Source organism: Cervus canadensis, chromosome 8 (genome assembly GCF_019320065.1).
Source record: "Cervus canadensis isolate Bull #8, Minnesota chromosome 8, ASM1932006v1, whole genome shotgun sequence".
Lineage (NCBI taxonomy): Eukaryota > Metazoa > Chordata > Mammalia > Artiodactyla > Cervidae > Cervus > Cervus canadensis.
The window spans coordinates 78906710-78933595 of NC_057393.1; the positions used below are offsets into that span (position 1 = coordinate 78906710).

General features: G+C 40.0%; 1 protein-coding gene and 1 non-coding gene across 5 annotated transcripts in view; both read right to left on the reverse strand.

Moving 5' to 3' along the window:
• Nucleotides 1-26886, reverse strand: part of BICC1 (BicC family RNA binding protein 1) — a 358569-nt gene that overhangs the window by 103539 nt on the left and 228144 nt on the right. The gene's annotated exons all lie outside the window — the stretch shown is intronic.
• TRNAG-CCC lies at nucleotides 20158-20230 on the reverse strand. The gene has a single exon. It is a non-coding gene; the product is annotated as a tRNA-Gly (tRNA).

Genomic DNA, 26886 nt, shown 5'->3' on the forward strand with positions numbered 1-26886 from the left:
CAGGCCACGTAAGAAGGAACATTTTTTTCAAAGGAAAAGATGCAAGACTTCAAGACACAAGTGAAAATGGAATGAGCAGGGGTGTGACCTCTGAAGGCTGATTAGAAGCAAAGGTATAAAGAAATGAAGTGAAGTGAAGTCGCTCAGTCATTTCTCTGACTCTTTGTGACTCCGTGGACTGTAGCCTACCAGGCTCTTCCGTCCATGGGATTCTCCAGGCAAGAATACTGGAGTGGGTTACCATTTCCTTCTCCAGGAGATCTTCCCAACCCAGGGATCGAACCCGGGTCTCCCACACAGGGGGCAGACGTTTTAATCTCTAAGCCAGGGCCACAAATCTAGAGGAAAAGAGAAAAAGTACAGGCGGGCAAAAATAGACAGGGGCCTCGTGAACACTGATAGGGGTGGGGGGGAGTGACAGCATCTCACGGAGAACACTGTGGAACTGGGAGGTGGCTCATACGCCAGCAGCGGACACTGTCCCCAAGAAGAGTATCTCAGGTCTTTCAAGAGACAAGTGGGGCTGCTGCTGAAACCCCCAGCGTCCAATCCAGACTCAACCACTGCTGCAAAGATTTCCCCAAAACTTAACTGAAGTTCACCTTCCCCCCGAAAAAAAATTCATGCCAAAAAGAGAGAAAAATTTTAAATATATATATACACAAACACTATATATATATCTATATTATATACATACACACACACACAATCCAGGAATGTAACTGAGAAACACCCACTCAAACCGAAGGTGTTTCTTCCTTTGTCCATTTAGGATCATGACTTTCCACAAACTCTGTAATTTTTTCTGAAGACCTCAGATGGAAAATCCCCGACACACAGAAACTAATGCAGAGTTGCCAGAGTCTGAGAAATACTTCCCCAAATGTACTGGAATGTGGAACCCAATCAAATGTAAACTGAAATCACATGAGGAGTCTCAGCTGTCCACCGAGGAACCAGCTTTTTCTCGCTTTTTAACTTGACAGCCCCACTGACTTAGGGACCTTGGAGTGTGGAGGCTATAAGGCTGAGACCAATTTGAGGACAAATGCTCTCATCTTCCTTCCCGGAGATCACCAAACGCAAAACTGTAGAGATGGAGATCGAAAGTAGGGTAGATACTAAAATGTGTGCCCCAACAGTTTAAAAAAAAAGAGGGGGGGAATCATAACAAGCTAAAATTCATAAGGCTAAAATAAGGCTGTCTATTTAGCTCCCTGCATTTGCACCTGGTTTAAACCAACAGTCACCAAACCCAGAACAATTCCTCCATGAAAACAAAAACAAAGAGAAATCTTGTGATCTGGACACAGCTGCTTTTCAAAATTTTCACAGTCAGGTTCCTACTCACTAACAGTTTCAGTTTACCAAGAACTTTAAGAGAAAGCAGATGTAACCTAAATACGACTGCAATACGTAGGTAATTTGTCTGGAGTTGCAAGCAATAAACCTCAGGTCTGCAGGGGACCCACTTGCAATGCTGATCTGCTACAAGAAAACCATTTTCAAGTCCAAAGTACCTTTTCAGGCTTCCTCTTTTTTTCTCTTGGTTATTTGAAAGGTAAACAACTTCAACTTGGAAATTAGGGTTCAAGTAGAGTGTTACACACACACACGCATGTGTGTGTTCAAGTATTTATTCCTAAAGCTGGTACAGTATAGATGGCCACAGAAGAAAAATTTCCCAGCCACATCTGAGGCATCCCTGGACTCCCTGGAGGGACCACCCTCTCCAGACACTGATGAGATGTTCCTTCTCCTCCCTGCCGTGTTGGACATCAGCTGAACAGAGGTTGCCAACCTTTGGCAAGCTATGAAGAAATCAGACTAGAAATCCAAGAGACTCTGGACTTCTCTCCAAGAGAAACACCCACTTGAAAACAGCTGTAGGGTTTGTTGTTTTTTAAACAACTTGTGACCAAACGTGTTTTAATCCTCTGTGACTGATTTTTGCAAACCCCCATGTTTCCAACCTCAGGATGATCCAGTTTGCTGATGGAACTGACTAGATTCATTCAGCATCTTTCAAGTACTGTTCAACAGAATTTAAAAGTCACTTTCCCCTTGGAATACAAGAAAATAAGCACTTCCGCTCAAAGTTGTTCACTCTCAATTCCCAATACACTATTTTTAGTCAGATAAGGGGCAAGAGGGGGGCTTTCCTTGGTGGCTCAGATGGCAAAGAATCCGCCTGCAATGCAGGAGACCTGTGTTCAATCCCTTGGTCAGGAAGATTCCCTGGAGAAGGGAATGGCAACCCACTCCAGTATTCTTGCCTGGGAAATCCCACGGACAGAGGAGCCTGGCAGGCTACAGTCCATGGGGTTGCAGAGTCAGACAGGACTAAGTGACTAACACTTTCACTTTCAAGGGGTGAGAGAGACAAGAATAAAACATGGCAACACTGTTCAGGGCTGTTACAGTTTTAGGAGAACACACTGTAACATCTGGTGGTAAAAGGACAAAGCAAAACCAAACCACAAACTTCTGAGACAGACTGTATAGTAAGATTTTCATATTGCTATTTTTAGGGGTGGTTGTTGAATCTAGGCTTCTTACACACCTAATACCTCAAACTGATTTTTAAATTGGTGGCCCATGAAATAGAAACACAGACATTAGTGAGCTCTATCACATCAGTATGCAGAAACATCATCTCTACCATCTCCAACATTTGTCAATGATAAGAAGGGAAAAGCAAGAAAGAAAAAGGGAAAACACCAAGATAGAAGAGAGTAGGAAATGGGAAGGACAGGAAAAGAAAAGCAAAAAGGATCTTTGCCTACCATATACTAAGACATATTATGCCATCTAAGAGACAAAAAGAACAAGTTCCAGAAAAATATGAAGGAAGGAGGAAAAATGCACATGTGTGTGCATAGATCAACTTGGTTAACAAGAAAAATCACAGATCAGTGAGAAAGGACAGATAACCTATAAATTGGTGCTGAGAAAATGGACTCCTTTCATGGAAATAAATTTGGATCCCTACCTCACATCATATACAAAAACACATTATGGATGGATCAAAGATCTATGCCTGAAAGGCAAAATTAAATGGAAAAAGATAAAAAAATAAGGTAACTCTGAGCCATTGGGCTGGGGGGAGACCAGAAGAGGCAGTTGAACTTTCTATCAGCAGAGGAAGGAGTGATGAAAACCACACAGGCCTTTCCCCCAACCCCCCACCGTCTCTTGCTTCCTCCAGACTGCTGAGTGATGGAGCTCCCACCTTGTGAACACACATGACAAGCATGAAGACAACCGACACATAACAGAGAGAATGTCAGCACCTGGGTCCCTGGCCATAAACACCATCAATCAGTGGAACCAGCCCTAGGCTGCTGACCTCCAGCTATCCTGTGATGCAAGGAAAAAATAACTTCCACTTTGGGAAACTGCAGCTGATTAAGGTTTCTGTTCCTTGCAGCCATGAATGAAAAGTGTGCATCAAGTAAATGTGTGTGTGTGCACACAAGTGCAAGTGCATGTTCTCAGTAATGTCTGACTCTTTGTGACCCTATGGACGATAGCCTATCAGGCTACTTTGTCCATGGAACTTGCCGGCAAGAATACTGGAATGGGTTGCCTACTCCAGCGGACCTTCTCCACCCAGGGATCCAACCCAAGTCTCTTGTGTCTCCTGCACTGGCAGGCAGATTCTTTGCCACTGCGCCACCTGGGAAGCCCAAATGCTGTGTGTACCCCAAGGTAACAAAACCACACCCACACTATGTTTGTGAAAACATACAATGTCTCTGAATATAGCCTGGATAAGGAAATGGCAACCCACTCTAGTATTCTTGCCTGGAAAATCCTACAGACAGAGGAGCCTGGTGGGCTACAGTTCATGGGGGTCACAAAGAGTTGGACACAACTGAGTGACTGAGCACACACGCTCCTAATACAGAGAGCAGATGTGCCCTTGAAAATAATCAAAAGTAATTCTACAATCAACAGAGTCTCTAAAACATTCAATGGATTCAATGGAGGATTCGCGTATTAAAGGAGGACTCAGGAGGAACAGACATGAGACAGACAGTGGTCCAGTAGCAGAAGGTAACAGTGTTGGAAGAGAGCTCCTCGTTCATCAGCCTTGTCCAGGCGTGGCTTGACGGCTGCCCACCAGGGGTCTGATGGCATTCAGGATGGAACTGGCCTTGGACAGGCACTGGGACAGCTGAGGAAGTCCTGAATCTTGCATTCCTGTGACAGAATCAGGTCTATCTACTAAGCTCTTTTGCAAGCAGATATTCAAACTCTGTCCCTGGGCCCTTTTGCTATCACGAGAATCGCATTAAAATACATTGAAAATGTCACCAATACAACACTGAGAACAAAAACTTAGGTTTACTTGTTTAAATCAGCAACTCCACAACAGTCTGAGTGCCACACAGTCAGCCAAGTGTGCCCCCAGTAAACAACCTCGGACTTTTCTGGGCGACTGAGGAATGCCTCAGATTCAGAACTGTACTTATAACAAATTGGGTTTTTTGAGGAGGACTGGGGAGTGGCTATTTTTCCTCCTTATCTAAAGAGGTCTAAAAGAAAAATGCACCCAACATTCAACTCTATGTCTCAAAGTAAGCAAAACTGCAAAACCTCAGTTGCTCATGTTAAATCCTAGTGAAGTTTACTAAAGAAGTTTATCACAGATAGGGAGGCATGTTTCCATTTTAACACCTTCTCTTTACCTGATTTTCTGGAAAAAAAAAACTATAAATGTACCTTGTAGGTATGTTACATGTAGTTTCAACTCGCAAATGAATTAGATCACCTAAAAATACAGAGCCTGTGTGCTTCTGGGTCCAAATCTACATGTGAATGTAGAAATGCTTCAGGCACTTTAAAAATAAATCAACTTTGTCTCTTAGAAACAAAACTTGAAGTATTCGCGGTTCGATAAAGGAAAATTAAAATATAAGCAGAGTATGCATTCTGACCAACAGTAAGCCCCAGTTATATTTGGGGCTGTATTAGTTCCTGGGCCTATTCTTCTCTAGCAAAACTAATCTGCTTGCTCTAATAATGAAATACTTCTGAACTCAAGTCGTAAGTATTGGGTCCCTAACATAGATGGGTGTGAGTATGCATGCACACACACAAAGATGAAATAATTCCTACTAGGCACATTACTTCAGAAATACAAAATATATCCCAGGTACTACAGATGAAACACTTAAATTCTAACAAAATCTATAGGTGACATAGTTTTATGATATCTATATTTGTATTATAATCTTTATCAATAACATCTCAAAACTGATAGCACATTAGGCTGCCTGACATCTGTCAAAATCACCACAGAAGGGAAAGGTTGTGATCAATATCTGGCAACTGTGTTGTGATCAGTATTTGGCAACTGTATCATTTGTGTTAGAATCACTTTACTAGCAGAGAAATTTAAAAGGAGATTTTGGATAAGTTACAGGAATGGATGACAAAAAATTAGTGGATCATATGTAAAATATTCAGTGGGAATTTGCTGCACGACTCAAGGAACTCAAACCGGGGCTCTGTGACAAGCTAGAGGGGCGGGATGGGGTGTGAGGTGGGAGGAAGGTTCAAGAGGGGAGACACATATATACCTATGGCTGATTCATGTTGAGGGATGGCAGAAACCAATACAATATTGTAAAGCAATTATCCTTCAACTGAAAATAAAAAGAGAAAAACAACTGTAATTATTTGGAGCCCATAGCCCTTCCTGAATTCAGAAGAGTTTCTGAAAGTCTGCAGCCCCACTACACTTTTCCTGCTATTGATTTGGGTGTGTGAATTTTCCATTTTAAACCTCTTCAATGAGCCCTGTGACTAACGACTTATTCTCCAGGGTTGTGCTTCTATTTCACAAAGTCTTCACATTTTTCTTTTTAGGAGAAAGAGAAAAGAAATTGCAGAAGCAAAATACTTTTCTGAAGAAGACAAACATGAAATAGGAATCAGCAGTATTCACTGAGAACCCTTCATGTAAGAAAGTATTTGTGGCTTCAAAAGAGTACAGACTGATTCCAATTAAAAATCAGGTGCCCTTCAGGTTTCTAGAACTTAGATTTTTCTTAAAAAAAGAAAAACAAAACTTTTCACTGGGAAGGAACAACACTTACATGGTAATGGTAGTTATGATCTAGCCATTTCATTTCAAAAATCTTCTACTCAATTTACTTTATGCACAGAAACATAATATCCAGCACAAAAGACTTTACATCTACTGTATTTCACTGATTATAAGATTTCCTTTCAACACCAATGAAGTGGTGATGCATCTTAAAATTGAGAATGCTCAAAACTACAATATAATCGATCTGATTTCTGTATTGACCATCTGGTGATGTCCATGTGTAGAGTCTTCTCTCGTGTTGTTGGAAAAGGGTGTTTGCTATGACCAGTGCATTCTCTTGGCAAAACTCTGTTAGCCTTTGACCTGCTTCATTTTGTACTCCAAGGCCCAATTTGCCTGTTACTCTAGGTATCTCTTGACTTTCTACTTTTGCATTCAGGTCCCCTATAATGAAAAGGACATCTTTTCTGGGTGTTAGTTCTAGAAGGTCTTGTAGGTCTTCATAGAACCATTCCACTTCAGCTTCTTCAGTATTACTGGTTGGGGCATAGACTTGGATTACTGCGATATGGAATGGTTTGCCTTGGAAATGAACAGAAATCATTCTGTTGTTTTTGAGACTGCACATAACTACTGCATTTCGGACTCTTTTGTTAACTATGAGGGCTACTTCACGTCTTCTAAGGGATTCTTGCCCACGGTAGTAGATGTAATGGTCATCTGAGTTAAATTCACCCATTCCAGTCCATTTTAGTTCACTGATTCCTAAAATGTCAATGTTTATTCTTGCCAACTCCTGTTTGAGCACATCCAATTAACCTCGATTCATGGACCTAACATTCCAGGTTCCTATGCAATATTGTTCTTTACAGCATCGGACTTTACTTCCATCACCAGCCACATCCACAACTGGGCATTGCTTTTGCTTTGGCTCTGTCTCTTCATTCTTTCTGGAGTTATTTCTCCAGTCTTATCTATTAGCATATTGGGCACCTACCGACCTGCGGAGTTCATCTTTCAGTGTCATACCTTTTTGCCTCTTCATACTGTTCATGGGGCTCTCAAGACAAGAATGCTGAAGTGCTGGTGAAGGAGAAGTGATGGAATTCCAGTTGAGTTATTTCAAATCCTAAAAGATGATGCTGTGAAAGTGCTCCATTCAATATGCTAGGAAATTGGGAAAACTCAGCAGTGGCCACGGGACTGGAAAAGGTCAGTTTTCATTCCAATCCCAAAGAAAGGCAATACCAAAGAATGTTCAAATTACCAAACAATTGCACTCATCTCACATGCTAGCAAAGTAATGTTTAAAATTCTCCAAGCCAGGCTTGAACAGTATATGAACCGTGAACTTCCAGATGTTCAAGCTGGATTTAGAAAAGGCAAAGGAAGCAAAGATCAAATTGCCAACATCCATTGGATCACTGAAACAGCAAGAGTATTTCAGAAAAACATCTACCTCTGCTTTATGGACTATTCCAAAGTCTTTGACTGTGTGGGTCATAACAGACTGCTGAAAATTCTTTAAGAGATGGGAATACCACACCACCTTACCTGCCTCCTGAGAAATCTGTATGCGGTCAAGAAGCAACAGTTGGAACCCGACATGGAAAAACTGACTGGTTCCAAATCGGGAAAGGAGTATGTCAAGGCTGTATATTGTCACCCTGCTTATTTAACTTATATGCAGAGTACATCATGTGAAATGCCAGGCTGGATGAAACACAAGCTGGAATCTAGATTTATGGGAGAAATATTAACCTAAGATATGCAGATGACACCCACCTTATGGCAGAAAGTGAAGAACTAAAGAGCCTCTTGATGAAAGTGAAAGAGGAGAGCGAAAAAGCTGGCTTAAAACTCAACATTCAGAAAACTAAGATCATGGAATCAGGTCCCATCACTTCATGGCAAATAGATGGGGAAACAAGGGAAACAATGAGAGACTTTATTTGTGGGGAGGTGGGAGGGGGGCTCCCAAATCACTGCAGATGGTGACTGCAGCCATGAAATTAAAAGACACCTGCTCCTTGGAAGAAAAGCTATGACCAACCTAGACAGCATATTAAAAAGCAGAGACATTACTTTGACAACAAAGGTCCATCTAGTCAAAGCCATGGTTTTTCCAGTAGTCATGTATGGATGTGAGAGTTGGACTATAAAGAAAGCTGAGTGCCGAAGAATTGATGCTTTTGAACTGTGGTGTTGGAGAAGACTCTTGAGAGTCCCTTGGACAGCAAGGAGATCCAACCAGTCCATCCTAAAGGAAATCAGTCCTGAATATTCATTGGAAGGACTGATGCTGAAGCTGAAACTCCAATACTCTGACCACCTGATGTGAAGAACTGACTTATTGGAAAAGACCCTGATGCTGGGAAAGATTGAAGGCAGGAGGAGAAGGGGATGACAGAAGATGAGCTGGTTGGATGGCATCACTGACTCGATGGACATGAGTTTGAGAAAGCTCTGGAAGTTGGTGATGGACAGGGAAGCCTGTGGTGCTGCAGTCCATGGGGTCGCAAAGATCAGACATGACTGAGCGACTGAACTGAACCGACTGAAAAACGACAATGAAGCACCACCCAATAAACACTGAAGAGGGCATGGGGAAAGTGGGACCCTCGTACACTGCTGGTGGGAATGTAAGCTGGAGCAGTCACTATGGAAAACAATATGGAGATCCCTCAAAAAACTAAAAATAGAGTTGCCATTATGATCCCACAATCACACTTCTGGTTATATATCTGGATCAAAGTAGAATTTGAAAGGATACATGCTCCCTTATGTTCAGTGCAGCACTATTTACAATATCCAAGACAGGGAAAACAACCTAAATGTCCATAAACAAATGAATGGAAAAAGAAAATATGGTTTATATACACACAACAAAATGTTAACCATAACAAAGAATGAAACAGTGTCATTTGCAGTAACATGGATGGACCTAGAGATCATCATACTAAGCAAAGTAAGTTAGATAAAAATACCACCTATATGTGGAATCTAAAATACAACACAAATGAACATATCTATGAAACAGAAACAGACTCACAGACACAGAGAACAGACCTGTGGTTGACAAAGGGGAAAAGGAGTAGGGGGGAAGGACTGGGAGTTTGGGATTAGCAGATGTAAACTAAACTATTATATATATTATGGATAAATAACAGGGCTTCCCTGGTGGCTCAGATGGTAAAGAATCTGCCTGCAATGCAGGAGACCTGGGTTTGATCCTTGGGTTGGGAATATCCCCTGGAGAAGAGAATGGCAACCCTCTCCAGTATTCTTGCCAGGAGAAATCCATGGACAGAGAAGCCTGGTGGGCTACAGTCCATGAGGTCACAAGAGTCAGACACTACTGAGCAACTAACACTTTCACCTTCAACAAAAAAACAATAAGGTCTTACTGTATAGCACAGCAAGCTATGTTCAATGTCCTGTGATAAACCATAATGTAAAAGAATATATATATATAATCAAATCACTTTGTTGTACAGTACAAATTAAGACAACAATGTAAATCAACTATACTTCAATAAAATATTTTTTTAAATGACAGGCTAAATAGCTCTTGGTCCTGTAGTGATCATGGATGGTATAATTCCATTGTGCAAACTGAGACACAAAGGTCCATATTTTCATAAATCCTGTGACAAAACACTTCTGAAAGAGCCATATAAGTTTAAAATAATAATTCCAAATGACAAGAAAGTGTTTTTTCTTCCTGAGTGCTGGATATGTTTCCAACATTCAATGACATTACACAGTCAGTAAAGCAGGACATAAATATAATCCAGATAAGCAGTACTTGTCTGTGACTAGTGATTCAAGTTGTCTAACAAAGAGTATACAGCTTTCCCCCTGGCCATCAGGGCTGCACACAATAGAATCTTAAATACATTCCCCAGTTTCTCTCTCAGTAGCACTATTCTCACTGTCTTGCTATTAGGAATGAACTGTTCATGATGTACTGAACACCTGCTTCATCTGCTTCCCAAAGGATTCCCTCATGTTCTCTCCTGCTATTTTCTCATGCACCATGTGTGTGTGTATGTGTGCACTCAGTCGTGTCTGATTCTTTTGTGACCCCATGGACTATAGCCTGCCAGGCTCCTCTGCTCATGGATTCTCCAGGCAACAATACTGGAGTGGGTTGCCATGCCCTCCTCCACGGGATCTTTCCTCACACTGGAACTCAGCTGGTGAACTAGGCTTTGTCAATCCACATCATGTTTTAGTTTTGTTTACTTTTCACTTGCGTGAACATTAAAAAAAAATACTCACAAAACCCCAAACTTTTGAGTATTATGTGCCTAGCTCCTTAGAATTCAAATTTGCAATCTCTGCCTTATCCAACTAAAGGTCTGAAAGTCCCTTAAGGTAGAAATTTTACCTTTGTAGGCCCATAGTAGATATCGTCTAAACATAGGCTGAAATTAATACATTCTTTTAGAAAAAAAACCCGCTCTACTCACATTATGGCTTTGGGGGATGCTCTGCAAAAGCCAAATCTTAAAACAAAATGTCTTAAATTACACTGAATTAAGTAAATTTTATTATAGGTAACAGAAAATGTGATGAACTTTTGTTTATTATGGTTTTTATATTTGCCTGTTTTCTGTGTATACTCATACTCAAGAAAGGAGACAGACAATATCAATGAAGGTTTTTAGGGAATTTCTATAGAAATAACAACAGTACAGTTTGCAGACACAGAATACATGCTATAAACAGTTAAGATTTTTGGCATCCAGTGGAATTAATTCTCCTTAATTCTAAATGGTATTTTACAGAAAACCAGCAGCGACTCAGGAAGATGGCCTTAAGAAATATTCTGTCCTTTCCTAAACTTACGGCAATTCAACATATTAGTACTGGGTACCTACCACATACTGTGGACTTGGGATACAAAGAGAAAATCATGAACAGTCATAGCCTCCACCCTTGAGTGTTAATCAATTTTCCTAAAGAAATAATATAAAATTTATTAATGAACATAAATCTATGGGACTGTAAGAAAGCGTTTTAGAATTCTCACTTCTTTGGAAGTTATTCCTCAGAAAACAGTCCTGAATATTAAGCAGTTTCCCTGGTCAAACTGTTAGTGGGATCTCTTAGTCTAGTTCAAAGAGCTATCAAGCTTTTTTAGGGAATTTAAAAATACGGGAGGAATTGGAAGGGCTCCCATGATCATGGAGGGTGGTGGTTCTCTCAGTGTGGTTCCCAGGCCAACAGCAGAGCTGGCCTCACCTGGAACCTTGAGAGAAACGGAAATTCTCAGGCCCCACCCCAGACCCACTGAATCAGAAACTCAGGGGATGGGACAGCAATCTGTGTTTTAACAAACCCTCCAGATGATTCTGATACCTAACTTTGGGAAGCACTGATAGAGTACAATCCACTACATGTTACAGGGAATTTTTAAAGGCCATTCAGCCAAAAGGAGATGAGAAAGTGAAAGTGTTAGTCACTCAGTCATGTCTGACTCTTTGTAACCCCATGGACTGTAGCCACCAGGCTCCTCTGTCTATGGAATTCTCCAGGCAAGAATACTGGAGTGCACTGCCGTTTCTTTCTCCAGGGGATCTTCCTGACCCAGGGATTGAACCATGTCTCCCACACTGCAGGCAGACTTTGTACGTACTGAGCCACCTGGGAAGCCCAAAAGACACTAAACAGGGACTAAAACACAGGTTTCCTGTTGTCTAATCAAATTTTCTTCTACCATACCAAAACGTGTATATTTTATTTGCCATGTTATATCCTTATGCAATTTTGAACCATGTATAAAAAGCTCAGAGAAAGAATTACTGGTTTGAAATATTTCATTCTCCATCTCCCCCTTTTCCTAAAAATCTAAACCTCATCGGAGATTTAGATATTTTGGGAAATTAACCAATTTATTGCTAATGACAAACAACACCGTTAGTGTGACCACAATATACATAAAAATATAGTACACACCAGGCGTTAGACAATATGTTTGTCTGTTTATTATCTGTCTGCTCTACTAGGCTGCAAGAGCCGAGCGGATGCTTTGTCTTCTTTAATTACTTCTACTTCTTTTACTTTAGAACAATGCCCAGCTCTGAGGTGGCACTCAAAAAGCACTCAATTTGAATCAACAAATAAATGAACTTCAATTTGACTTGTACTATCACTTAAATTTGGGGATCTTGTTTCTCCAACTACATATTAAGTTATTAGAGACTCAGCCTTCAATGATTCTTGAACCCATATCACCTAGAAGGTATAATATACCATACCTGTCTAACTGTTGACACTATTTTTTCTGTAAAGGGCAAGACAGTAAACATCTTGGCTCTGCAGGGCATAACATCTTTATTTCAACTACTCAGCTATGCCTCTCAGAGTTAGACACAACTGAAATGACTTAGCATGCATGCATGCATTGGAGAAGGCAATGGCAACCCACTCCAGTATTTTTGCCTGGAAAGTCCCAGGGACAGAGGAGCCTGGTGGACTGTCGTCTATAGGGTCGCACAGAGTCAGACACGACTGAAGCGACTTAGCAGCAGCAGCTATGCCTCTGAAGCAGGAAGGTAACCACAGACAATTTCTAAATGATGGATGTGGCTGTATCCCAATAAAACTTTATTGACAAAAGGAGGCAGCAGGGCAGATGTGGTCTGTGCCATGTAGTTTGCTGATCGCTGATCAAAGCAACAGAGCTATCAACTATTATTACTGTTATATTTTAAAGACTAAGTTAACAGATACAAATAAAAGGCTATAAGCAGCTCTCTAATACCTATTTTTAAAAAGAGCACATTAATGCTTATTACTTAAAATCTATACCCTCATAAAAAAATCAGGATAAGTTGTAGAGACTTATGTCAATTATTTATTTACTTAGAGGCCGGTTAAAATAAAGTTCATTCCAGTATATTTTAACATTTTTAAAACAGAGGTATAACCAAGATGGACATTAAAGAAAGCCTGCTTCCTTTACTTCACTGACCTTGTAAGTTTCAGGGCCAAGGAAGTAGGAAAATGAGCATTGCTTTATTAAATACAATTCACTCTGGCACCCCAAAGCTATAAGGTTAATCTTCTCCACAGCATCCCAAAAGGCTTTAATAAGAAATATATCACTTTGTATTTCTCTTTAAAAAATAAAGAGTGCTTCCTTTGTAATTACAGCCAAAGGAAGACAGACCTGGCCCACCAGCCATACTGTGTGGTCCTGCAAACCTCAGCAGCTGACATGGGCAAGGATAAATCACTTGGTTAAGCTGCTGGGGAGAATGACCTTTGGACATGGAGGGAAAGGAGAGAGCCAAGAGCTGAAAGTCACCCTCTGAAGCATTATTCTGTTGCAAGAATCATGGCTATTGTTATTGGCATTCACTTTTAGAAGACAGAATGAATTATTTCACTGTTGTTGACATATCAGCTGACTTTTTTCTTTGGTGAGTTCTGTGAACACACTTTCCCCTCCATCCCCTTTTTATGAAATATAATCACTGAGTGTGCTGGTCAGTGTACACTGTACTAGAGAACAATGGCTTAATATATTCCTGGCCTTTCTAAGAAAGGAAAAGAATGCCTCTCTCTCCTATCCCTCCCCTGCAAACTGAGTTATATCAAGGATCAAAGAGAACCAGACTGACATAAAAACACAGGTACAATGTCTCCTCTGGTTTCCTGGGCTACAGAAATGGGAACTTACCTACTCATTCATTTTTCCCTCTTCCCACTAATCCTACCTCCAAATTTTAATTAAGGGAGAAGGCAGGATTGGGATTGACATAGATACACTATTGGTACTATGTATAAAATTAGTAACTAATGAGAACCCACTGTATAGCACAGGGAACTATACTCCACTGCTCTGCAGTGACCTCAATGGGAAGGAAATCCAAAAAAGAGCAGATGTATGTATGCACACAGCTGACTCACTTTGCTGTACAGCAGAAACCAACACAGCACTGTAAAGCAACTACACTCCAATAAAGATTTTAAAAAGGAAGAAGGTAGGTACTTTTCTTACCCTGTCCTCTTTGGCAAAAGCAAAAGGCAGGCAGATCTCTAGAGATGACTTTGTTGTCTAAAAGATTTGAGCTGTTTTAGTGCTCAAAATGCTGACAGGGTTCATAAAATAATTTTTATGAAAACATTTATAAACTGTGAGCCACCTCACAAATGTTGATCCATTTTATTTCATTGTTTTGAGTCCCTGCCCACTCTAAACCATAATATTTGATGTAATTAGGTCATAGTTTATGGATATAAGCAAAAAAAGAATACGTGTCAGTAGGAAAACAACCTCTCGTGGATAAATGAATTAAATGTTGCCTTCTTCACTGCTGTCAGCAAACCTTTCAGAGGCACTAACCAAAGGGGAAGGTCAATTTGGATAGTTATAAACATATGGCAAAGGAATTAGCTCTAGTCCATGTAGATGCAAAAAAATAGCATCGTCACATAATCCTTTCCACTTTTCTTTCTTTGGCCCCTCTCTTCTGCCTAGTGTAACATATCTGCCCCAAAATAGAAAAGAACTGTGGAAAAATATAAACATCTACTCAAACACTAGGATAACATGAGGTGAAAAGGGAAAAGGGACAGAATTATCATCCACTCCATACTAAAGGTTTCCTTCCATCTCCTAACTCCCTGGATCCTGTGAAGACATTAGGTTACATGGCAAAGGATACTTAAGGTTGAAGATGGAAACAAGGTTGTTACCAACTGGATTTTACAAACAGGGAGATCAGGACTTCCCTAGTGGTCCAGTGGCTACAACCCCCCAATGCAGGGGGCCCGGGTTTGGTCCCTGGTCAGGGAAGTAGATCTTAGATGCAACTGAGAGTTCACATTCTGCAACTAAAGATCTCACAGGCCATAATTAAGACCCAGAGCAGCTAATTAAATAAATAATAAAATATTTTTTTAAATAAGGAGATTATCTTGGATTATCTAAATGGGCTCAATACAACCACAGGTCCTTAAGAGGGAAGCAGAAGGGGAGAGTCAGGGGGAGATGTTGACTACAGCGGAAAAAAAGGCTATAAGGGTGGATGAGTGGGGTTATGAGTCAAGAAACATAGGTGGCCTTTTGGAACCAGAAAAGGCAAGAAAATGAGTTCTACTCTAAAGACTCCACAAGGGAATGCAGTCCTGCCAACACCTTGATTTTAGCCCAGTGAGGCCCATGGGGGAATTGTGACTATAAAACCATAAGATGACAAAATTTGTGTTATTTTAAGCCACTTGGTTTGTGGTGACATGATACAGCAGCAGTAGAAAACTAACATATTAGACAATTATGATATAACAATTTTTTTTTGGACCACATATTGGGGCATATGGGATCTTAGTTCCCCAACCAGGGATCTAACTCGCATCCCCTACAGAAGAAGGCCAGAGTCTTAACCACTGGACCACCAGGGATGTCCCTAATACTATCAATTCTTACATAATTGTATGAACCAGGTACCATTATTGTTTCCATTTCACAGAGGAAGATGAAGTTAATGACCTTCCCAGGGTCACAGAGCCAGTAAGTGGCAGGGCCAGAATTCCAGCCCAGGTAATCAGGCTCTAGCAACCACACTGCCAGCCAATAGTTAATGCTGTGAAAGATAGGATGCTGCAGGGAACATCTCATGGACAAGCACATCCTGTGGCGAAAATTTAAAGTTTTATGATGAAGAGTCACTGGAAGCCTTAATGTGGTCATCAAAGAAAGTGAAGTGAGTCGTTACGACAATCAAGAATGTGGATATATCAGAATAGGGTCATAACAGGAGATGAGAAAATCTAATTTAAGGCCTGACTGAATCTGTGGAAAGAGACCAAACAAGAACACCCTTGTAAGATCTCTCAAGATGAGTCCTGCTGCTGCTGCTGCTGCTAAGTCACTTCAGTCATGTCCGACTCTTAGCGACCCCATGGACTGCAGCCTACCAGGCTCCTCCATCCATGGAACTTTCCAGGCAAGAGTACTGGAGTGGGCTGTCATTGCCTTCTCCACAAGATGAGTCCAGCTTTCTCATTTCTTCCAGACCATCCATCCCATCCATCTGCTGTAATTAACTTCCTTCCCATGATTCAGTTCTTAGGAAGTTACCCCTGTTCCCCTTCAAGGGTCCTCCAGCTCCCAGTGTCTTTGCCATGACTCCCTACATCCTTTTCCTGGAACTGTGGTCCAGAAGGGGACACTGTAATGAGTACCAGGCAGAGACATCTGGATTTGACAAAGCGGGCCTCAGCAAACCGTTTCTTACCCGAGATAAGGATAAAGATGCAAACTGAAGATTTCATTGCTTTCCCCTCAATGGTCAATAAATAAAATAGAATGTTTAACAATAAACAAATACAAGAAGAATAATTGTCACTTTTAGAAAAAAATGATCCTATTAAAATTCAAGTGATACTGGTAAATGAATAAACAACTTATTCCTAAAAATGGCACTTCATTCATTATACCTGAGTAACAGTTTAAAATCCTTCACAAAGCTTCAAAAAGCACACAACGGCTACTGATATAAACATTAAAACTAGTATTCAATTACATCTTTTAATAAATATATAGCTTCATCAGGTATTAACTTGAAAATGAAATTTATCTTTGGCAGAAAAATTAGGGGGAGAAGGTATATGCCAGAACACTGAGAGACTATTTATTACACTACAAAATCACCATTATTAAAACATCCATTTTCTGCTATGCTTAAGAAATTTAAAATTTTCAATCATAAAACAGTATTCTTCCCAACTGGCAACTGAAATAGTATTTACTTGCTTTTAAGTGGACAAAACATAAATTTAACATCATTCAATTTTTTAACAGATTGCTTATAATTGTAACTTTATTAAGCTCTTAACAAAAAAGATTTTGAAATATTTTCCCATATAACACCTTGAACTAGCTAAATTCTCCTGCCTTAGTTTATTAGGCAGGATTGAGAATCAAAGGCATTTTTGTGGTATGAATATTTTATAGCAAAGATGATACTCAATACCTGCATGGAGTTTTGTTGTCATGGGGACCATCTAGGAGAAATCATTTAAATGCCAGAATTTCAAACCCCCTGGAACACTGCCTTCAAGTCTGGCTTCACTTACAACTTGGAAATCAAAACTGTAGTGACCAATTTTTTAAAAATGTACAATCCATCTGCTTAAAAAAAAAAGTACTGACTTCACTCTTTGAAAAGTCTTAAGTTTCCTTTCCATGAAAAATTCTGATGCTAGAGCATACCAAGTGGGGGGATATTGCTGCCTAGCACTTTGTCATGGCAACTGAAGTACACACACACACACACACACACACACACACACACACACTGTGAGCCTGCACTAAAGCTAGCATGATAAGACTACAGCTGAGAAGTTTGGCATGTATTTTCACTGACGCTGTCTCCTTTTTTATTTCTATTGGTATTTTAAAAGAAATCCAGCTAACTTCATCTTTTCCTTAAAGCTCACCCACAAATCACCATCAAAATAACAGGTAATTTTGCCCAAAATTAAAAGGCATCAGAGAAATGAAAATGCAAGTGGGGAAAAGGGGAGAGGCCTTGATTTCCAATTAGTTGGACGCCTGTGTGTGCCATGCTGTCAGCTGGCCTGGTAGTCAAACTCCAGCCCACAGAAGCATCATAGCCAGACTCCTATTAATAGACTGGGAGACTGTATTTTCTTAAGAAATCAGATATTACAAAGTGCTCCTCAGTTTGAGTCCAAGCCACCTTATGTGAAGCCTGTCTCTATGAGTCCAAGCCACCTTATGTGAAGCCTGTCTCTAACTACACTATTCCATGAACTCTGCATTCCAGCCAAATCTGCCTGCTTGTCATTCCATACACATGCTGTGTGTCCTTCTGACCATCCCTCGCTATACCCACCACCTGAACACTCTCTGAGCCTTTGTCCTACAGGGAGTAAAATGATCTATAAAACCATGACCAACACACAGAAATCCCTTGCATTCCTATACATTAATGATTAAAACTCAGAAAGTTAAGGAAACAATCCAATTCACCATTGCAACAAAAAGAATAAAATACCTAGGGATAAACCTACCTAAAGGGACAAAATCCCTGTATGCAGAAAATATAAAGACACTGATGAAAGAAATCAAAGATGACACAAACAGATGGAGAGATATATCATATTCTTGAATTAGAAGAATATTGTGAAAATGATTATACTACCCAAAGTAATCTACAGATTCAATGCAATCCCCATCACACTACCAATGCTATTTTTCAAAGAACTATAACAAAAAAAAAATCACAATTTGCATGGAAATACAAAACACCTCAAATAGCCAAAGCAATTTTGAGAAGGAATGGAGCTAGATGGATCAATCTTCCTAACTTCAGACTATACTACAAAGCTATAGTCATTAAGACAGCATGACATTGGCACAAAAACAGAAATACAAAACAATGGAACAAGACTGAAAGCCCAGAGACAAACCCATGCACCTATGGGCACCTTACCTTTAAAAAGGAGGGAAGAATATACAATAGAGAAAAGACAGCCTCTTCAATAAATAGTGCTGGGAAAACTGGACAGCTACATGTAAAAGAATAAAACTAGAACACTTTCTGACACCATACACAAAAATAAATTCAAAATGGATAAAAGATAGAAATGTAAGACCAGAAATGATAAAGCTCTTAGAGGAAAACATAGGCAGTACACTCTGACATACATCACAGCAAGATCCTCTTTGATCCACCTCCTACAAAAGAGGTTTATTTGGGGGGGGGGGGGTGGAAATAAACAAATGGGACTTAATTAAACTTAAAAGTTTTCGCATAGCAAAGGAAACAATAAACAAGATTAAAAGACAACCCTCAAAATGGGAGAAAATAATTGCAAACAAAACAACTGACAAAAAGGACTGATCTCCAAAATATACAGGCAGCTCATGCAGCTCAATACCAGAAAAACAAACAACCCAATCAAAAAACGGGCAGAAGACTTACACAGACATTTCTTCAAAGAAGACAGATGGTCAAAAACACATGAAAAGATGTTCAACATCACTCATAATTAGAGAAATGCAAATCACAACTACAATGAGCTATCACCTCACACCTCACACTGGTAAGAATGACCGTCATTAAAAAATCTACAAAAAATAAATGCTGGAGAGGATGTGGAGAAAAGGGAACCCTTCTGCACTGCTAGTGGGAATATAAACTGATAAGCCACTACAGAGAACAGTATGAGATTTCTTTAAAAACTAGGAATAAAAATACCATATGATTCAATGATTCCACTACTGGGCATATACCCTGAGAAAACCATAACTGAAAGAGACACATGTAACCCATGTTCATTGCAGCACAACAGCTAGGACATGGACGCAACATAGATGTCGACCAACAAATGAACAGATACAGAAATTGTGGTACATATGTACAATGGAATATTACAGCTATAAAAGAGAACACACCTGAATCAGTCCTAATGAGGTAGATGAACCTAGAGCCTATTGTACAGAGTGAACTAAGTCAGAAAGAGAAAGACAAATATTGTATATTAATGCTTGTGTGCAGAATCTAGAAGGATGGTACTGATGAGCCTGTTTTCTGGGCAGGAAGGGAGTCCCAGACACAAAGAACAGACTGTGAACACAGTAAGGGAAGGAGGGGGTGGGACGAATTAAGACAGCAGCATGAAAACATGTACACTGTCATGGGTAAAGCAGATTCCCAGTTTGCTGTGTGACGCAGGGAACCCAACCCAGTGCTCTTTGACAGCCTAGAGGAGTGGGATGCGGTGAGAGATTCAAGAGGGACGGGACAGATGGCTGTGGCTGACTCGCGTCAAAGTGTGGCAGAAACAAGCACAATATTGTAAAGCAATTATCCTCCAAAGAAAATTAAAGAAAAAACATGACCAATCCCCACCCAGCAAAAGTGCCTGTATTTTTCAATATTTATATTTATTTTGTGGCACTGGGTATTACTTGCAAGCACGCAGGATCTAAAATCTATGTTGGGTCATGCAGGATCTTTAGTTGCAGTATGTGGGGTCTTTTTTTTTTTTTTCTTCTCTCTTTTCTAGTTGTGACATGTGAACTCTTAGTTGCAGCATGTGAGGTCTAGTTCCCTGCCCAGGGATTGAACCTAGGCCCCCTGCATTGGGAGTGCAGAATCTTAACCACTGGACCACCAGGAAAATCCCCAAAAGTGCCTTCTGAATTGATGTAACTATCTTCTTTATATTGCTTATTTGATATTAACTTTTTGCCTTCCAGAGTATTCAGGGGTCTACTTCACTTCTCCCTGACACTGACCATTTAGGAAGGGGGTTATATTTTGTGATCTAATAGCTAGTTCTCCAGTTAATTGGACAACAACAATAGAAGGGACCATAGAAAATTAAGGAATATTGATAACAAACAGCATCTACTAATACCTTTAAGCAGGTCATGCCAGAGTTGTACGAGACAGAAATTTTTTTTAAAAATCATACAGGTAACCTCATGGCAACAACTCTTGAAAACACCACTGAGATATAATTTATCCATGTGGTGACAGTCACTGGAGTCAGAAAATCTTTAAAGCACTCCATAGAAGCTAGATATACCACAATTCTCTCTAAAGATAATGATTTTAAAAAAAATAAGGATAATGATTAAAGATATTTTTCTCCTGAATTTTTTTCCAGACAGCTTTCTGACAAAATACATAAACAAAGTGAAGTATGATACTTGGCCTGAAGTAATATTGCATCTAGAAAGAAAAAAAAATAGCAGTTTTCAAAGTGACTACCTTGGCCACTTGGGACATTAACTTCGCAACTTTTATTTAAGGCCAGAATAAAATTGAATATCCAAACTTTAATGGCTCATTTTCTAACAGAGAAAGTTACAGTTTTGAGAAGTCCAAAAATATGTCTTTCATTTTTCTTGTATTACAACTGCTTACCAGACATCTCCACCAACTACTTCAAATGTAACAAGTCCAAAGCTTAAATGATGATCCATTCCATTCCCACACATACAAAACAGAAACAAAACTACTCCTTCACTCATATTTCCTGTTCCAGTTAAAAGTGCCAGTAACTGTGGTCACTCAAACCAATGGTCAGAAGCCATTGAGTCAGCGTTGACTTGCTTCTCAGCCTCAAATCCTAAACTCAACAATTTCAATATGGAAACAATATCATGTAAAACAAACAGCATGGATTTAAATATCAGGGCTTCTTATTAACTATAAAACCTTTGGAAAACACATTTAATCTTATTAACTCTCAGTGAGACTATGAGTCATGTAAGATTTTTTAAAAAATAAATAAATAGGTTTTGAGATAGATTTCTATTATCCTATTATTGTTCTCTTGGAATTCACAAAACATGCTATCAGATTCAAGGTGACGGGAAATAGAAGAATGACAGCAAAAACTATTTCATTTGGTTTAATTATTCTTTCCCAAACTTACTTGGCTTATTTTTAAGGAATATACTGACATTTCTTCTTCTTCTAAAAAAAAAAAAAATTAGTAGTGAAATACTAACCTATTTCATGGCTGTGTGTGTGGAAACATAGGTGTCTTTTGGGGTTTCACTCTGTACTGCACCCATCCTACCCGTCCCACCAGTGCCTAGGGTGACTGGGGGCTCCCTGGTGTGTGCCCGCCCTCTCCCCGTTAGCCTTTCACTTTGGGTCCAGAATATTGCTCAAGGCAGTTTCTGCCCAGGATGGAACAGGACAGGTTTTCGTGTGTGTGTGTGTGTGTGTGTGTGTGTGTGAATGCGCATGTGTACATGCGTGTGCACACACACGTGCACATGACTGAAGTATAATATACCCAATCACTTCTGTACAACAATGCAACTCAGTTACACACATACATTCTTTTTTCATACTCTTTTCCATTATGGTTTCTCACAGGAGATTGGATACAGTTCCCTGTGCCATAGAGTAGGGCCCTGTTGTCTATCCATCTTATCTATATATGATAGTTTGCATCCGCTAGTCCCAAACTCCCAGTCCTTCCCTCCCAAGCAGCACTTTTCACAACAACTAAAACATGAAAACCACCTAAAGATCCAGTGACAGATGAATGATAAAGACGTGGTACATGTATACAATGGAATAATACTCAGTCATAAAAAAGAATGGGATGATGCCATTTGCAGCAACACAGATGCAAGTAGGATGGATCTTCTTCTAATGAGTCAGAGGCCAGAAAAAGAAAACATTCCCTATTGTGTAAGGAACTCTATATACCTTAGAGAATAAAACTCCCGTGCCTGTGCTTTAAGAAAAAGGTTTCAATATGCGATTAAAGCTCATGTAATATACATATCCCATACACATTAATTAAAATTCTTTCTCCTTCTGCAAATCAATTCTATCACCTAAGTATCCCACTCTTAACTTCTTTTGTTCCGACTTCGGTCACCACATCTCATCTCCCATCTAGACTATGGTCAACACCTTCCAAGATCTCAGCCATTCTCTCACCTCCTGGGTCAACCCAGAAACCTCTCTAAAATACAGATGTGAGCAACTGCCTTTCAGGTAAAGAACACATTCCTTAGGATACACACCCTCCTGGATTTGGCCCCAATCCTCTTCCAATATCTTGACACACCATTCCCCATTGGCCTCTCTTGCACAGGCCTGGAAGCGGCTTTCATATTGTCGTGTCCTATGGTCCCAGCAGCTAATTTTTTTTTTTAACTGTTAATGAAATGCGTGTGCTTTCAGGGCTCTGCCTTTTCACGTATCACTCCCTTGGTCTGTGAAAACCACCCACACCCATCCCAATCTCCATCTGGCAAACAATTCATCCTTCAAAGCCAACCCAAATGTCACTTCTTCTATGAGGTCTTCCAGAATGAGTTACTCACTCCTTCTGTGGACTCCCACGGCACTTTGTTCTCAACTCTGTCCTGACGAGCTATTTAAACTCAAGAACAAAAGCGAAAGACATAAATAGTGATCTTAAAATTATTAATTCCTAATTAGTTTTTTCCACCAAAATCCTAGGCACTCCATACTTTTTCTTGATTACATATACATAAGATCCAAGAGAAATACTGGGAACAAAGAGCCTCGACATAATCAAATAAATTCAGAAACCATCTTTTTCAAATGAATCAGGCCTGATCTCATTTTGAAATACCTGCTGGTGTCTTGACAACTTTTAAATGTCAAAGGAGTTTCAGGGAACAGCCAAAAAATTTTAAGGCTCTCCTAAGTTTCCAAAATATAATTTCTAAATTGTAACAGTCTTTTCTTCATACATGTGTAAAACTTTTAGAATTCAATAGGGAAATAAACTTTCATTTCAAAAATTAACTTTGAAATTGGGAAATAAAAACATACACCACTTCCAGGCACTAGTCATAATAATGGGTTTCCCAGGTGGTTCCGATGGTAAAGAATCCACCTACAATTCAGGAGACATAGGTTTGATCCCTGGGTAAGGAAGATCCCCTGGAGAAGGGAACGGCTACCCCGTCCAGTATTCTTGTCTGGGAAATCCCACAGACAAGAGGAGCCTGCAGGGCTACAGTCCATGGGGTCTCAGATAGTCAGACACGACTGAGATCGGTCCCAGTAACAGTCGCTACCATTTGCTGAGGGCCTCATCCCAGGGCTCCTCAGGGCAGTCCCTGCAGACCCCTGCATATAATTCCTGCAGCTACTCCATGAAGTAAGAGTCATTATTCCAGTGTTTTAGATAAGAAAGTTGGTCAAAAAGATTAAGGGAACCCACCTAGATATTATCCAGTGAAGACTCAAACCCAGACCCTATAACTCCCTGGCACATGTACACATTCTACAAGCTATGATACGCAACCAAAAGTTGTGTCAACTGGGAAACTTCTTGTGAGGAAATAACCATGGACTTGCTCACTTCAAAGGGGCACCCTTCTGTAACCAGGGGGTTTTCATCTAAGACTTATATACTGATCGCCAGAGAGCTAGATGAAGTTATCAAAAGTATTTTTATTTCCTCATAAAGTGAGCAACTTTAAAATTTCCTTAGAAAATGATATATAAATATTTTTATAATTTGGCAGAACAGTGAACTCAATTTAAGAAAAATCTAGTCTAAATCAAAGGAGTTTTTTAAGCTAAAGTTTATCTAAAAACAAACAAGAGGGCAGAAATCTTGCAGTTCATGTAAGAATTGCTGGAAATAAAGTCTAGAAAATACTAAACTGAGGTTTTGTAAATCCAGCTCTGTTTTTCTTTATTTCTCCAATCAAATTGATATTTCTCATTTTGACTGAACATGACAAACGATTTAGACTTACATTTCCCTCAATCTACTTGGCTCGCTTCTTTTTTGTCAAGTATTGGGTGATCATAAAGAGTATTGTGAGTCTTCCATGAACACAAGACTTCTATATCATAACACAGACCTTGATTATAACTACTTTGCAAATACACATTTATCTTCACATACAGTCTTTCTTTAACTGGAATGGAGATAATTATAAAATATGTTTGCTTATTTATACTTTCTGAAAATGCGGCAATAAATCACAGATACATCCACTAGGAAGACAGCACTCTAGTCTTTCTTAAATTTTATGGATACTTAGTCATTCATAAATGCTTCAAACTGACCAATATTTTCACCTTTGTGATGACTCACATGAATTATTTGGTACTTGATTTTTCACAAGAATAAGACCATAAGAAAAAAGAAGATGCTACATTCGATAAAGTAATGAATAAATCAAGTATGAATTGTAATCACAGAATTCTGCATATTATTTAAATTGCTTATGAAAGAAGAAATATTTGATAAGCAAAATAATTTAAAAACCATTTTAACACTCTCTCATTTTACCGAGTCAACCCCTATTTGTTGAATGCCTGGTATGTACCATATTCCACCCTTCAGGGATGCAGTGGGTTGCACCTCTTGGATAAGATAGAAAGAGTAAACAGTGACAAGTGAGATGAACACTATAAAGGAAGAGAAATATATGGTGTTGTGGCTTTTGTGTAAAATAAGTTTTGAAGAGGAAACAAGCAAAGTAGGGAAAAACAGCAAACAAGAAGTTTCCAAGTAAAAGAAGTAATGAAACTGAGCAGGCAGGACCCTGAGGGGATCCTGGGCACAAAAGCCTTTCTGTGTCCCGTTCCCTGAGTTCCAAAGAGCAGGTTCAAACAGTTGCTAACTGGGGAGAAGAGGGATGAAGAGACAATAGAGGAGCCCTAAGAAACAATGTGTGGCACTGGGGCAGGGTCCTGGTTCCCCCTCAAAGGAAACACAAAACAGTATCTTTGAGCTCTTCTGCAGAACTAAAGCCCCCACCAAATGGAAGATGTTCCAGAGAGAAGGTCACAGTTCAATAACCTTGAGAATCACAGATCACGAGACCATCGGACTCCAGAAGATCTCTAGGTTTAAGGACTGCAGGTCCTGCATGCACCCTGATCCTTATGGTTCCCTCCCAAATGCACCTGGGTTGGGACATGCAGTTTTGAGGGCATTAACCCTCTGTAGCTCCCTTCGCCTGGCAAAGCAATAAAGCTATTCTTTTCTACTTCACCCAAAACTCTCTCCAAGATTCAATTTGGTACCGGTGAACAGAGACCAAATTTCGGCATCAATAACAGGCAAGCAAGTCCAGAAGCTTCAGGGACAAGTCACACAGGGCTGGAGAGGAGCCCAGATGGGGAGCCAAGCAGATCTCCCTGTGGGATCAAAGGACTCACTCCCCTCAGGTGCTGGGAGGGGTCAACCTCCTCTGCCCCCACTTTAGCCTCCGCTAAAGAAAATGCCCTTCCCTGGTCACACCTCCTTCCCGTGTCATTGAGGGACTATCCAACCCATGGGCTAGAAGCCTGGCCCTCTGACCCAACTGGGAACAGTTCTGAAGGGCCTCACGACTCCAAAGCTTCCACTGATGGCGGGGCCTGCTGTGAGCCCTGCACGGCAGCCCCTCCTCCCCGCACTCACCCAGGCCTTCTTCTCCACCCCTCCCTGCCACATGGGTTGATATCAAGGGCAAGGGTATTCCCCGATGAATGTCTCATACAGGAAACTCCCTCTCAGAGTCTGCTTTCCAACTCTGGGATCCAGTGTGAGCAGGGATGAGAGGTGAAAATGATGACAGAGGACAGCACACTCAGGGCCCCACCTGGAACTCAGCCTAAGGGTTTACACTAAAGGTGTGACAGATAAGATCACTATTTACATCATCAGAGGTGAATCCTAAAGAAGGACAAGAGAATACAAACAGGGAACATCAGGGGATAAAAAGTCACCCACTAGGACTTTCTCCCCAGACTTTGAGGCCAGGTGATCTGATCATCAGGGTAGATGTACTCAAAGCCTTTTATGGAAAGGAAATTATCTGAAATTCTGATACAATAGGACTAAACTCCAGTCTGTGTACTGTTGGTCATCCAACCCTTATACAGGAATTGTGAGGCTCAAAGGCTTTAGGTTAGAAATACTACAGCATTCATCAAAAAATTCTTGTATGGAATCATATAACATAAAAGAAAAAAATCCCATTCCAGGTATCATAACAGCTATTTTCTAGTAGAAAAATTAACAAAAAGAAAAATCCTTCTTGTTAAGACTTTGCAATTTTAATATTTCAGGGAGTGTAAAAGTCACACCAAAGAGAATTTATTGAAAATATCTCCATGTTGCCACCTTTTGGTATTTTTATATGTAACACCTTTGGGGGCTCTGTTTTTTTGGTTTACAAGTTACATAAAAGATGGTAGCAAATAAGCCATAATTCTGCCAAAGATAATTCATTTGATGTGATGTATACAAGCCCATTTTAAATATAGTCTTTTATCTAGATATAGCCTATCAAGAAGAAGCAACTTTTAAATTGC